We start from the raw sequence: 9,673 nt of genomic DNA, 5'->3' as shown, positions 1-9,673 counted from the left end.
TGTATCCATCTTCAATGGTTATTACCAGTCCGAACATTTGTGCTTCGCCATCACTAAGAACAACACCCCTGGTATAAATGATGTCTGAGGCAGCTTCAACACTGTGACCAACATTGATTACCTCTTACACTCCATGCATAACAAAATTGCCCTCCCCCCATGTGCAACATCACCTCCTGCCATGTCTTGCGCTGCACCCCCGTGATCTGCTGCAAGCCCACTTCCAACTTAACACACATAAGCATGGGACATCCGTCCAAAACATGTTGAACACCACTATTTTGCCCTGGCACACATTGAACTCGCGTTTGAACTTCGCCCAGTCATCACCTCCAATCAATATTGTTGAATGTCCAATGAACACATCAACAACGTACCTACGGCCGTGTGCTTTAAACTTTAGGCCACTCATCTGGTTGAACTGGTTTAGTGCGGTGCATGGGATGTTCTACTCGTAAAAAAAGAGAGGAAAAAATGTCAAAACAATTAGCAAAAAGAAGAATGCTTTCATAAAGTAAAATGAACACATCCAACAAAAGGAGAAGAGATTACCACAGAATCTCCAGACCCGTCCCGAATGAAAATGCCAATGTTATCCTCATCGTCGTTCCGCGGTACGAATGGCAATATGGGCACAACATCCTGCATAGTGCAAACTCACATATAAAGAAAGTGTTCCACAATCAGTTTGCACAAACAAAGACAAAAAAGAAAAACACGACGAATTATTTTGCAATGATAGTGATATTGTAAAAAATACAAAGCATAGACTCTTTTCATTGTTTAAACTATCCAATCAAAAAATCATGATAGCACCTAAGTTTGATCTATTGAAAAAGCAAACAGGGGATATATGTTTTGGAGAACAAGAAAAACCTAGACTCTATGTTGATTCGGTTCACAAAACATTCAAGCCAAGTACACCAAACAAACTATGGCTTAACTGTAAAAAAATAATAAAAATCCAGAATCAAAACCTAAAAAATTGCGTTTACACTGGCCATTTACAGTGAAAAATCAGTGTAAGATAGACTACTATAGAATGAAAGTACAGTAGAGATATAACTGTAAAAAAATAACCTAAAAAAATACATTTACACTGGCCATTCACTATTGCAGTCTATAGTAGCCGAAACAAACTGTTACTTGATTACAATGAAAGATCAACTAAAAAATACAAATGCAGTAGTGTAGACCAATCAACCTAAAACTAGATCTCTAACCAACATTACATAGAAAACAGATGTGATCAAAATTCAGTTCACACCCCCTGCATTTCCCATCAAAAAATAAAAAAAATTCTAGTTCAGGCTTACCACCAGGACAAAAAAATGTAGGCATATGTGACATGGCACTAAAAAAACTATTTTCTACACTTTGGGAATGCTTGAGTACATACATTCAAAACAAGAAGAAGCGAAAACAGACTGAAAAGAGAGGTGAGACAGGGCTTCGTATATCCTATATGCGAACTTGGGCTTCTGCGTGGAAAATGTTCCGGGCCGGAACACAAGTGGCCTTCGTCAAACAAAAAAAGAGAAAAAAAATGTGCGACGCTGCGAGCCGGACAATAGATTGGCCGTGCCTCCCGTCGCTAGGAAGCTCTCCACCTGAAGCAGGAATCATCGCGCGGCTCGATCGGACGGTGGAAAAAGTGAATGAGACCAATTAGTTTCTCATTCGAATGAGTTTTAGCAAATCCGTTGTTTTATATATTGTCTGTAGGAAGTACATGTTCATAAAAGACGAAACTACAAGTCAAAAGAAAAATAATGAAACTAAAATCACAGGTTGACTTCACGCTCATTGCTTACACGATTATACTCACGGTCAATTCAAAATGTCAAGCACGAATCCACGCATCCACCAGCCCCGTCAACATCGCCTCTGATTCCCCACCCTCGATTAGAGCTTCTTTCGCCCGCCTCATCACCGCCAAAGTCCGCTCTCAGAGCACCCTCCCGCCGTCGGAATCCATCATCCACCTGACCTTCTTAGCAACCTCCTCGGCCTCTACCACCTCCTTGTCGTACCCTTCCATCGTGACGGCCAGCTCCATCTCTTTCTTCAGGAACACCGCGTTCATCAGTTGCTCCATGTACAACGGCCACGCTAACATCGGCATGCCTGCCATGACCGACTCGAGCACTGAGTTCCACCCACAGTGTGTCACGAAACAACCAACCGCATCGTGTGCCAGCACGTCGCATTGCGGCGCCCATGACTTCACGACGAGGCCCATGCCCTGGGTCCTTTCTGTTGGCTTTTGATCGCTTGATCAATTCACCCAGGATCAATAACGTACGTGTATGTGGTAAGCTAGCACACACACAAGCAGCTGGATGGATAATCCTACCACACGTACGTGCAACTCCTATACGTGGAGCTGGCTTGGCTAGATCGATCGATACACGGCAGATCGTAGGGACTTCGTAACTTGGCGAACGGAAAAACTGATCGATGGATTTTGTTGATAGCTACAGGGGCGTGTCGCTCCTGGGCTTTTTCTTTGTATTGCTCTTTTCGTTGTGTTATAAAGGGGCAGGGTAGATACATATATATACTAGGCTATACCTAGCAATACTAGTCCTACACGGTAACTACCTCCAAGCCCGTATCGGACAAGGAGTACTATGTCATGTTTAATTCTAACATTCACCCCCTTAAACATGACATACTCTTTTTCTGCGACCTGGATCCCAAACACGATTGCTCGTATGCTTTACCTTTGGCATTGCCTTCGCCGTTTCTCGTAGCATCTGAGGGATCGTCTTTGCTGTCGTCGGCTCGTCCGTAGCTTGACGCCAACACTCCTCCTTGATCGCGTCTTCAACCTTCACCAGTTCTTCGGTTCTTGATAAACTATCATTTGGCCCATCGAGGGGACATATCTTGAACCCAAGCGAGACCAAACTTTGGTCTAACTTTGCGTTCCAAGCTCTTGGCGCTTGCTTCAACCCGTAAAGTGCCTTCTTGAGCTTGTAAACTTTCCCTTCTTCGCATTTCTTCTCGTAGCCGAGGGGTTGTTCCACGTACACTTCTTCTTTGAGGTCGCCGTTGAGGAAAGCGGATTTCACATCCATATGATGAACCTTCCAATCCTCTTGTGCTGCCAAAGCTAGGAGCACTCTCACCGTCTCGATTCGAGCAACCGGTGCAAACACCTCCTCATAGTCAACTCCTTGACATTGTACGTAGCCCTTTGCGACGAGTCTTGCCTTGTGCTTCACAATGGCACCCTTCGTGTCCTTCTTCAACTTGTAAACCCACTTCAAACCTATGGCCTTTTGGTTCGGAGGTCGGTTACCAAAGTCCATGTGCCATTGCTCTCGATCGCCTTCATCTCCTCATCCATGGCGTGCATCCAACTTGAACTTTTGCTTGCCTCTACGAAGTTCGCTGGCTCCTCAACTCCGAGCAAACATAGTCCGGAGTACTCGAGCGTAACTGGCTTTGCATACTTGTAGACTTTCTTGAGGGTCTTGTAGCGACGAGGCCCGGAAGAATCCGTCGTGGCTCGCGAAGGAGGCGACACAAATTGTGTCGGCGTCGATGCACTTGAGGAAGACGGTTGAGTCTCGAGCGTGGTAGATGCCGGGTCGTTGGCATCCGCGTCGTTGGCGTAGTCGTCGTGATCGTGATCATCATCTTGATTGTCATCATCACTATGCGCCTCATTGTCGAGATCTCCGCCTGTGTCGTGCGCATCATTGTCGCTATCACCTTGCGACCCATGCGCGTCGTCGTTGGTGTCGGCACCATGGTGATCACTACCATTGCGGTCACCTTGGTTGGGTGTATTGCCAACCACCTGGACATCCTCCCTTGCATCATCATCAGTTGGAAATTCAACTTTGAATATGTTACCGTTTGGAGCATCGTCTGCTGCGCTCCAATTCCACGCTTGATTTTCTTCAAACACAACATCGCGTGAAATTCGTAGACGCTTGGTTCGTGGATCGTAGAAGCGGTATGCCTTGGTGCCGGAACTCCTCTCGTATCCAATGAACACCATCTTGGTGCTACGATCGGCAAGCTTTGAGAGATGCGGCTCTGCCGTCTTCACATGCGCCACGCACCCGAACGTCCGTAGATGAGACACATTCGGCTTTCGTCCGTAAATTGCTTCATACGGAGTCTTGCCAATCACCGCCTTCGTTGGAGCCCGATTGAGAAGATAGACCGCCGTCGAGACAACTTCTCCCCAAAAAGTCCCCGACAAGTTCTTGCTCTTGAGTAAACTTCTCGCCATGTCAACGACGGTTCGATTGCGCCTTTCAACAACACCGTTTTGCTGTGGCGTATAAGGTGCCATCAGGAACCTCTTTATGCCAATCTTCTCACAGTAGTCGTTGAACTCGTTTGACGTAAACTCTCCGCCGCGATCTGTCCGTAGAGCACGAACCTTCAACTTGTGTTCCATCTCCGTTGCAGCCTTCAGCTTCTTGAACGCTTCAAACGCCTCATCTTTAGATCGTAGGAGAACGACCCACATGTATCTTGAGTAGTCATCTACCACAAGGAAGAAGTACTTCTTTCCTCCATGAGTTGCTGGGGTGATAGGGCCACATAGATCACCATGGAGCAGCTCGAGTGCATCACTTGCACGATAGGTAGACTGAGCAGGGAATGGCCTGCGGTGCTATTTTCCAACCAAGCACCCGTCACATACTTGATCAACATGGTCGATTAACGGCATCCCAGATACCATCTCCAACTTCGACATCTTCTTCAAGGCGTAGAAGTTAACGTGTCCAAATCTAGCATGAATCATCATCACTCCTGGCGAGCCAACACTCCGGTTGAGTTTGATCAAGGTTGAGGATATAGATCCTGTTCCGCGTGCGATTCACACGCGCTAGCACGTTTCGGAGGTTGTCGAAGATCGTCATCACTCCGTTCTCAATATCCACCTTGCATCCATTCTCATCAAGTTTCCCGACAGAGATGATGTTGTTGCGAAGCCGTGGGATGTAGTACACTCCGGTGAGTATGCGATGTTCTCCTGTGAGACCCTCGAAGAGGACAGAGCCTTGCCCGCAAATCTCCACATTTGAACCATCACCGAACTTGATCGAGCCTTGAACATCATATTCTAGCTCGAGGAACTTCTCCTTGCACCCCGTCATGTGGTTACTGGCACCCGTGTCGAGATGCCACGACACGATAACTTTGGTGTTACTTTTTTCTCAAGTAGCACCTTCCGGTTTGGTTTTACAACCGCTGTTTGGACGAGATCACAAACTTCGGCCATCAGAAGACCTGGACGTTCGTCTTCCTGCTTTGCCAAATTTGCCTTGATCTCCCGCTTGTTAGGCTCCACGAGATCACAAACTTCGGCCATCAGAAGACCTGGACGTTCGTCTTCCTGCTTCGCCAAATTTGCCTTGATCTCCCTCTTGTTAGGCTCCGGACAATCCTTCGCAAAGTGACCCATCTCGTTGCAGTTATAGCACTTGACCTCGGACATATCCAAGTTCCGTGACTTCCGCTCTTTAGATCGGTCCGCCTTACCACGACCTTGTGGCTTGCCTTTTCCTTTGCCTTCTTCGGTTTGTCCGCCGCGCTTCGCGTTGCTTGAGCCTTCGCCAACGTTGCGCCTTCCTTTGCTACTTGGGGACTCCCAATCTGCGCGTGAGTACATGAGTTGGTCACCACCTCCTCCTTTGCCTTTCCGACAACCACGAGCATTCTCTTCTCATGTCCGCAAGCGTCCGATCGCCTCCGTTATGGTCATGTCGTCGATGTCGTAAAGCTGCTCGAGCGTGCCAATGATGTACGTGAATTTATCAGTCACCGAACTGAAAAACTTCTCCACAATCTCGGTCTCCTCAAGCTTTGCACCATGCGCGCGGATCTCTCCCACCAATGTAGTCAGACGCATGGCATAGTCGTTCACCGATTCAGTTTCCTCCATCTGCAACTTGTGAAGTTGGCGCTTCAGCACTTGTGCCCGAGCCTTGGTGACGCGATCTTCTCCGATCCTCATCTCTTTGAGTGCGTTCCACGCCTCTCTTGCTGTCTCGAACTCCGGCAAAGTCATCAGCACGGAATCTGGCACAGACTAGGCTATGGCGGCCATGGCACCTTCGTCGCACTCCTCGTCGACGTCGTCGTCCGTGATGGCCTGCCACACTCGAAGGGTTCGGAGAATAATCTTCATCTTCACCGCCCACACGCCGTAGTTGGCGTCGGTGAGCATCGGGTACTGGATGGGGATGTTGTGATGCGCCTGTACGTTGGCGCCGTCCGTTCCGCCACCACTTGTTGCTGACTTGCCGCCCTTCTTCACCTTGTCGCCGTTCTTGTTCGCCTTGGAACCGCCATTGCCGGACTTGACCGACTCAGCGTCGCTGTCTGTCATAGTAGATCGTAGATCGTCGAGGCTCTAGATACCAATTGTTGGCTTTTGATCGCTTGATCAATTCACCCAGGATCAATAACGTACGTGTATGTGGTAAGCTAGCACACACACAAGCAGCTGGATGGATAATCCTACCACACGTACGTGCAACTCCTATACGTGGAGCTGGCTTGGCTAGATCGATCGATACACGGCAGATCGTAGGGACTTCGTAACTTGGCGAACGGAAAAACTGATCGATGGATTTTGTTGATAGCTACAGGGGCGTGTCGCTCCTGGGCTTTTTCTTTGTATTGCTCTTTTCGTTGTGTTACAAAGGGGCAGGGTAGATACATATATATACTAGGCTATACCTAGCAATACTAGTCCTACACGGTAACTACCTCCAAGCCCGTATCGGACAAGGAGTACTATGTCATGTTTAATTCTAACACTTTCAAGGAAACCCTGTGGGAGGAGGGCATCCAAGTCCGGCTCAGGCGGCTTCTCGGAGTTCTTCGACGAGTCGGCGCTTGGCGGGCTCCGCACGACCCACAGGAACCTCTGTCCACTGGCTTCCAGTCCGGCCGCCACCTTCCTCGTTTGTTTGGCGCTGAACCGGCCAAGGCTGCCGAATGAGAGGAAGACCACGCTTCCCTTCGGCTGCGTGTCCAGCCACGCGAGACACTCGTCACCGCGCTTCATGCCCACCTCCTCCGACTTGATCATTGGCCCAATAGAGTAGACCGGGGGCGTCCGGAGTCTGGACGGTGCACAGAGTGCGGCCACGATGGTATCCATGGCACGCGGCTCCAGCAAGCGGAAGGTGTTGACGATGATGCCCTGGGACCGGAACAGGTTGGTGCTCATGTTTAGAAATGCCTTGTAGGGCACGCTATCACGATCCATAAGCCGCTGAATGGCGTGCGTCGCCGGGAACGAGGGAATTCCCGGAGCGTGCACGAGTTCTTGGCCCATTTCCCCGAAGCTCCTGGTGCTTTTACCGTGTAGAACCGGGAGGTGCAAGAAGAAAGCCAGGATCTGGGCCCCAGAGGCGCAGAAGAAGTACGCGGGGATGCCGAGCTCCTCGGCCACGCCGATAGCGGCACCGCAGAAGAAGTCCAGCACGATGACGGCTGGGGAGTCGCCGGCGAGAAAGTCACGGAGGTGCGTGTTGGAAAGGCGAACGACCTCGAAGGTCAGCATCACGGGCGGCTCAGACCGGAGGAGCTCGACCTGTGGCAGACGGTGGAAAGAGATGGAGGGGTTGGCCGCGGAGACGCCGGTGAGGAAGGGATCCGTGGCGCTGGTGTCGTGCGGGGAATCGATGAGGGCGACCGTGACGGCCAGTCCACGGGCGGCGAAGTGCTTGCCGAGCTCGATCATGGAGACCAGATGCCCCATGCCCGGCGACGGGTAGAGCACCACCCGCAGCTTCCGGGCTTCCATGGCGGTGTTGGTTCCGGCGCCGACCATGTTGGCAACGATATCTTTCGCTCCTGATCGGTGGTGTGGATTTTGGACGTTTGGAATGTGTGTGTGTGTGTGTGTGTGTGTGTGTGTGTGTGTGTGTGTGTGACAGCGAGGAAGAGAGAGAGAGACCAGGATGATTTGAGATGGAGATGTTGAAGAAGAACAAGAGAGTTTTATAGGGGCGCAAGGCAACGCAACGGCTGATGCTCAGGTGGTGATTGTGTTTGGACTTGTGTCGATCCTTTCCCATGAGACTGAACTCCAATCTGGCACCGAACCTTCTCAGAGCAAACAAACAGAGAGTGAACCACTTTATTCGTAGTAGTGCTCACTATAATATGCTAATAGATCGTCCTGGTGAGTGTGTGACGCAATGGAAGGGCGATCGTCACGACGTCATCGATGACAGTATGCGCAAAGAAAAAATAAACGTCATCGATGACAAATGGAATCAGACTTTTCGCCTCAGCTAACGTTGTTGAGGGGCAAAGCACCTAGGGGCTCTGCAAGAATGGACATAAGCAAATCTTTGATGATCTGCTAAAGTTTAGCTCTTTTTTCTGTTGCAAGGTCGGGCGATGGCGTCGTTTCCGCGCCGCTTCCATCCTTGGGGTGTCGTCTCAAAGACTTGTTCCCCTCCGCGCTTTCTCTGGGCTGGACGTGCACGTCATCACGGTTGGCTGGTGCCCAACCCGGTGATGCGAGTGGTTGGCGTTACGACTTGTGTGGCGACGACGATGGTGGCGTGCGAAGCTGGGTCGCGGCTGGTCCTTCTGATGTCGGCGGTCTGATGTGCCAATGGGTGCGTCTTTGTTTGTTTCTCGCTGTGACAGAGAAGTCGAAGCTGCACGTGGCGGGGTCCCTGCGGCAACGATGACTCCACGAGGACGGTTTCAGCAGACGGTGCTCTCCGGAGGTGCTTACCGGTGCAAGGCCTGCAACTTTCTCCTGCGAAGCGCATCAACAAAATTAGAGCTACCAGTCCTCGACATCTCGGCAGATTGTTTGGTTGTGGTCGGCGAGGGGTCCTCGGGTGTTGCTCGTTCGAAGGAGTCTTGATGGGTCGTCGGTGGCGAAGTCAGGGTCGCTTGCTCGGGGAGAGGTGATGACGGTGACATTGCAGGCAACCTCGACAATGTCCTCTCCTCGACGGTGCGTGTGGTCTTGTGGGTCCCAGGTCGGCCAGAATGCCTTATTCTTTGGGCGTGTTGTAACGGTTTTGGCCCGGGTTTTTGTTAATTAACCGGACAATTCTCTTCTTGTTAATTAATGAAAATTGCAAATCTATCGCCTAAAGGCTTTTATATTTCTTCACGGATGGAGTACTTCGTATATATTTTAGCGTAGAACCATAGTTCATTAAAAAACGTTGTTGAGGGAACCAGTTCTTGAGCATAAAAAATAATTGTTAATTCACCACATGGCATATGCGTTAAGCAATTTTAAACATAAAAATAAAATAAAAATACATCTGTTGATCGAGAACGACAATGTTTGCACTGATCGTGTGCTTTTGCATGCCTTAGAGCAACTCCAACGCGGCCACCCATCTCGTCCACACGCATCCGTTTGGATCCGGTAGACAGAAAAATCGGCCCAACGCGCCGACCTAAACGGACGCGCGTCCGCTTTTCGTCCGCCTACCGACCCATTCCCGGCACATTTTTTAACCTCATTTGCGTTGGCGCGGACACGAGACGGGCGCCAATTACTCCCCCTGACCCGTTAGTCGGTGGCAGCCTCCACCATTTTCCTTCATGTTTCCCAAAACCCTCTCGACCGCGCGCGCTCCCGCCGCTCGCCATGAACGACGACCTCGATGCCACCGCCGGCCTCGCCTCCCTCGCCTCGTCTGCC

General features: G+C 50.2%; 1 pseudogene; it reads right to left on the bottom strand.

Annotated features, from left to right (window-relative positions):
• Nucleotides 1-1,632: 1,632 nt before the first annotated feature.
• LOC123040943 (phloretin 2'-O-glucosyltransferase-like) lies at nt 1,633-7,932 on the bottom strand (annotated as a pseudogene).
• Nucleotides 7,933-9,673: the final 1,741 nt, after the last annotated feature.

Source organism: Triticum aestivum, chromosome 2B, assembly GCF_018294505.1.
Source record: "Triticum aestivum cultivar Chinese Spring chromosome 2B, IWGSC CS RefSeq v2.1, whole genome shotgun sequence".
Lineage (NCBI taxonomy): Eukaryota > Viridiplantae > Streptophyta > Magnoliopsida > Poales > Poaceae > Triticum > Triticum aestivum.
The sequence above is the reverse complement of the archived record's forward strand: the minus strand, read 5'-3'. Positions and strand labels throughout refer to the sequence as shown.